Raw genomic sequence first — 5584 nt, forward strand, 5'->3', positions numbered from 1 at the left:
ATTGTTTCTATTTTCCAGGCCCTTTACAAAGACAGGGTGTTAATTCATGAGAAAGGAAGAGGTAATTTTCTTCTTAATTCCATGTGTGTCCCTTAGGTCAGGAGTGACTATCTGGTGATATCCCACCCTCTTCATCTGGGCCCCCAACAACTGTGGTAAGTCTTCTCCAATTACTACCATGGATGTGAACATTCATACACAGGTTTAAACTCTTTTAAAATAGGGTTTAAGAGTGCCCCCACCACAGAACCATAAAAGGAGCCTTTCTTACCACCCCAGTTGGTATGTATTTCATTCCCGAGGTTCTGAATTCAGGAAAAACACCCACCCAACCCCACAATACCCAGCAACTCCAGTGAGCCCACATCCAGATTCAGCCTAATATTTTAGCGTTCCAACTTAGGACCACAACAAAGGTTTGCCTCATTAACAGACAACTTTGGAGCCATGTGCGGCTCATGCACCCTATTTAACCTTATAAACCAGAATGTCTGCACTAGGGAGGGAACTCAGGGCAATAATCTTTTGTTTAATCCCGTGAACCTAACAGCACACCTGTTAAGTGACTTCTCTAAAGACATAAAAATGATTTATAAGTAATTTGGGGAATTTTCCCCACATCTAGTAAGAAGTGGAGGGGAGGGGATACACGGTTTTATCATAGAGTTGAATGAGAGGGGTTTGATGGAGAAAAGAAAGGAACAGAAGGAAAATAGGTATGTCCTCTGTTTGTTGTAACTCCTATGCTTGTCTGGTGGTGACAGCAGTCTGAGCTGGGTGCACAGGGTGAGCCGGTGAATTAGTTGCAGGCTGTACTAAAACAATGGCTTGGGTCTCACAGAGACCAAAGGACAAGAAATATGTCTGCTCCTATCTTACGGAGAAGCTGGCTACAAATCCTCACTCTGAGCTGAAGAAGTTATCAGCTCACTTGGCAGCTCAAACTCAGTATTTATGGGTGTAACTACAAATTTCACTGAATTTAATATCTACTCTATACTCCCCTACCTTCCCCTGACAGGATTGAAATTTCCCCCACCGTCCCTCCAAAGGCCAATACACAGGTTGGTTGCATTTTTAAAGAAGGCTTGTGCAACTCTGACCTAGTCACCCAGAGACAGAATATTTTTCCTAAGGCCACTGTCACCACAAGAATATATGGCTCTGCTACAGTTCAAAGCCTTGGCAACAGTTCAGGTTTCAGGGTGTGCCATGGCACCGAGCCTCCCCTTGGCCTGCATCAGTGACAACAACCCCCCTAGTAGGAAGTCCAACAGCAGGAAGCCGAGTGGGGAGTGACCAACGCCTTCCAACGGCGGCCCGGGGCGTGGCCTGGGGGCACTAGGGGCAGGGACCCGTGAGGACAGGGTTTCCAGGATTCCCGGCAGGGGCCTGGCCAATGGCAGGGCTGGTGACGAGTGGCCACGCCCCTTGACAGCCCCACCCGTGTGCGTTGGTGCGTCAGGCGTTCTGTACATTGAGCCCACTTACCTGCCTCATGCTAGCTCTGCGGCAGACGTTGGCCATGTCTGGTGGAAGCTCACTGGTGGCAGCCTGGGGCTCTGATCCCTCTGCTGCTGTGGCCTTCAGTGGCAGCTTGCTCCTCGTCTTTCCGCACCGTCACACGGGCTGGCTACCCCCACTTACATCCTGTGGGTGCCTGGACGTTAGCTCCATGTTGGATCCAACGAGGCTCACTGCTACAGCCCTCTCCTCCCTCACTGGCCCTTCTAGTTCCCTTGCCTCCGTCCGAATTGGTTGGACTCAGACCTTTCTGGATCTTGAGGGCGGGGCAGGCATGCATTTCCTTCCTCATTTCTCCCTGGAAATGGAGTGATCTCTCCATTCCTGTCTCCACTCTCCGCTTGGTTTGAAGGCCCTCCTACCTTGCCTCTTGTTTCCAAAAACCCCCTGCCCCATGGCCCCCTTTTCCAGAAGCATTGGAGGCACCTGTTCTGCCATGTTTCTGGCCCCTCTAAGTCTTTCTGGTACCTTCTATGCTGTCCTTTTATCACCCTTTCCCGGGCCTCTCTCACGACTATCCTTTACTTTGCTCTTCCTTAATGTCCAAAGGGCTTATGCTCACAGATAGCAGTACTCACCACTTTATTATAATCTTTTGTAGTTGGTTTATTAAACTTCTAGGTTTGAAGAAAAAAAAAACAGTATGTTTCACACATAGCATTTTTAAAACATTCTTACTTGAGCATTTACTCACTGATGACAGCTTTAAACTATGATAACAAAGTTTAGTTGAGTCTGTTGAACACTTTACAATGGTTTAAATAGCAGACACAAATTTTTACTTCCAAAAACTGTAATCACTTTATAACCACCCCTCCTCCCCAAACAATTAAGCTTTGTTTCTTACACTTACTCTTTGCTGGGGTGGAGGGAGAGAGAGAGAGATGTCAAAATGAGACCAGTGGTTATTTGCAAGTGAGGAGATGAATGTTTTCCATTGTCCTTTTTATTAACTGTATTTCCTACCATCCACATATATTTTAATAGATATTTTCAGTTTCATGAGGATCAGAGACATGAAGAAACTGGGAACCAGGAAGAAGAGACCAACCCCATTAACAATCTGATCAAGGGACTGTCTACTCTTTTGGGGAACCTCCCCTAATACTTCCAGGCTTTTCCTACATTATGGTTCTAAGAGAAAGGAGAAAAAGGATGGGCAGCTTAACTTAGTGCAGGGTGCAGTAAGCTCGTGTGCAATAGATTAGTGGGTATTCTGACCATGGTTTGAGGGCAGAGGAAGCTGAATGATTTTATCTTCCCACGGGAGGGACTAGCCAACCCATCTTGCACACTTGTGTGTGTGTGCAAGAAAAACAAATACAGAAGTGAACTGCCAAACATATTGCCCTGTTGCCATATTTTATTTGTTCAATCTTTGGGCTGCTTCCCCATTCATTGTTAAGTGTAAGGTCGGATCCCAAATTAAGGCTACCAAAGTATTCAGAATAATTTGGGGGAGCCTAAGATGTTGTTAAGCTTTGAAATCAGGACTGGTTTTCATCTAAGCTTGCCACTTGCTAGGTATGTAACTTTGGGCAAGCTATCTAAACACAGTCTCTGATTTTTCATCTCTAAAGGAATGATAACTTGCAAGGATTTCCATACACCATGGTGCCTGTCAAATAGTCAATACTATGCAAATGAGAGTTGGTGGCCCTCTTTCTGCTTTCCCACCATTACCTAACCCAGGAGCCCAAGGCTTCCTTTAGCATATGCCTTATTCTCTTCTGTATCCCCATCTCTTTGTGTGTACTGTGTATGAGAGAGTGGAGCAAAGATGTTTTCCTGAAAGAACCCTTTTGCAGACCCTGAGAAAGGGTGCCTTCTTACCCCCACAGTCCCTTCAGGGGTGCCAAAGTCTAGGTGTGCCTGGGTTTCTGGAGGAATCTGACCACAGCTGGGGGCTCCACCTTCCCCCAGGGGCCATTGAGAGTCTCAGGCTCTGATCCTACCTCTCAGTGCAGCCCCCAGCTGAGGGCCAAAGGTAAAAGGCCCTGCCTATCCAGCCCAAGGCTGATACTGACTGTACCCAGTCTATGCTCCAAGAAGAGATGCTTCAGTTGCTAGACCCTGGGATACTGCCCTCTTCTCACCATTCAAAACTCCACCTCTTCCATAGCAGGAAGGTCCCTGCTATGGACCCAGTCTGTCCTGGACAACTACCTAAAGTCCTGCCTCCACATCACAGCCCCTTCCTCTACCGTAGACTCCATGGCCACTGCATCTTCTACCATCTTTCCCTTTCCCTGCCAGATCCCAAGCCGTGCTCTTCCTCCTCCTGCCTTTACCCTTCTCCCTGTGAGTGTCTAGGTCCAGAGTGCCCATCCTTTCCAACACACACACACAGGCTTCGGTCCTGGGTAGCTTCTGTACTTGCCAAGAGAGATTAGCTTGCCAGGCAGAGCAGCCTCAAGTTCAAGTGACATCCCCTCAACTTCCCTTCAGCACATTTACCCTCTTCCTTCATCTTACTCCCCAGTGTCCCAATCAGCCTCATCTGGCCTATTTTAAGGGGTCTAATGACTGGTCCCATGAGGCCGAAAGAGGGACCTCCAGCTCTAAAAGTAGGGTTTTCAGTATCAGTCACTGGGAATGGTCAGATCTAGTTTGTCTGTGGAGACATGGACTTGATGGGGCCCCTGGAGTCCTACTCTCAGGTCCAAGCCCACTCTGCTTGCTTGTCCTCCCAACCCCAGACAGGTAGGCCTGAGTAGCTGGGTGTGGTCATTTCTCCATAACATGTGTGGAATTGAGGGGAAGGGGGAGAGTGGAAGAATATTTAGGTTTTTTTTTTTATTATTATTCAGAAGTAAAGAAAAATGCATTTGATCCTGCATGTCAGGTACTGGTAGGTAATGATAGCAGAATGGAAAAATACAGAACTTCTAAATTAACAAGGGGAAAGGGAAGACTACATGGAGAAAAAAAACATGCATAAAAGAGATACAATTAAATAAATGATAAGCATAAAGTAGAATAAGAGGGAGTGTAACAGTATGACAATTATTGTGTGATGTTAATGGGCTGAATTTTCCTATTAAAAGAGACTAGGTTATTGGGGTTAAAAAAAAAAAACAACCTTGTTATATGTCATTAAGCAAGAAATATACTTGAAACAAGATGCTTCCAAAACCTTGACAATAAAGAAACAGACAAATGCAAATATTTATATAAGAGAACAGAAATAGCAGTATGATTATGAGCTAGGTTGAATCAATTGTCAAAAATTTGTATACATTTAGCAATACAGCAGCTAAGTGTATCCAGCAAAAACTATTTGGCAGGCAAGGAGAACTTGATTTTTAAAATACAATTACAGGGGCACCTAGGTAGCTCAATCGGGTAAGCGTCTGCCTTTGGCTCAGGTCATGATCCTGGGGTCTTGGGATCGAACCCCACGTTGGGCACAATGCTTGGTGGAGAGTCTGCTTCTCCCTCTGCGCCATACTCCACTCGTGCTCTCTCTCTCTGAAATAATGAATGAAATCTTTAAAAAAAATATAATACAGTGGGAGATTTAAAAATAACCTCCCTATGAATCTTTCTGTTTGTTTTTCCAAAATTGGATGTGATGATCCTAGAATTCCCGTGGGAGAGGAAATGTTTAAAATAGCTATGAAAAGTGCCCACTTTGACAGCACATAAACTAAAATTGGAACCACACCAAGATGATGAGCGTGGACCCTGAATGCGGATGACACGCAAGTTTGTGAACCGTTTCCTGTTTAAAAAAAAAAATTAAAAATAAGTAAATAAAATAGGTAAGAAAAATCATGTAAAGGAAGATGATTTGAGGAATTTACTATATGAGAGGTGACATAAGTTCCCCAAGAAAGCTACTGAAACTAAAGGCTTGGAGCACAGGAGCATAGGAGGGTCCATGGGACGGCTCAGCCAGGGGACTACTATGCCAGAACAAAGACAATCCTGAGCTCTCAGCTGCTGGAGAAGGGATATAGGGTCGGCGGCTGGAATGTTGTCTCTGCCTCTACTGGGAGGGAGTCCAGAGCAGAACGGGCCCCACCAAAGGCTCTGGTTGGTGCTGAGGCCAGCAACA

General features: G+C 45.7%; 1 non-coding gene across 1 annotated transcript; it reads left to right on the top strand.

The window, feature by feature from the left end:
• Positions 1-5149: 5149 nt before the first annotated feature.
• Positions 5150-5256, top strand: LOC125105801 (U6 spliceosomal RNA). Its single transcript, XR_007129060.1, has one exon. It is a non-coding gene; the product is annotated as a U6 spliceosomal RNA (small nuclear RNA).
• The last annotated feature ends 328 nt before the right edge of the window (positions 5257-5584 follow it).

The sequence above is a fragment of the Lutra lutra genome, chromosome 7, assembly GCF_902655055.1.
Source record: "Lutra lutra chromosome 7, mLutLut1.2, whole genome shotgun sequence".
Classification (NCBI taxonomy): Eukaryota; Metazoa; Chordata; class Mammalia; order Carnivora; family Mustelidae; genus Lutra; species Lutra lutra.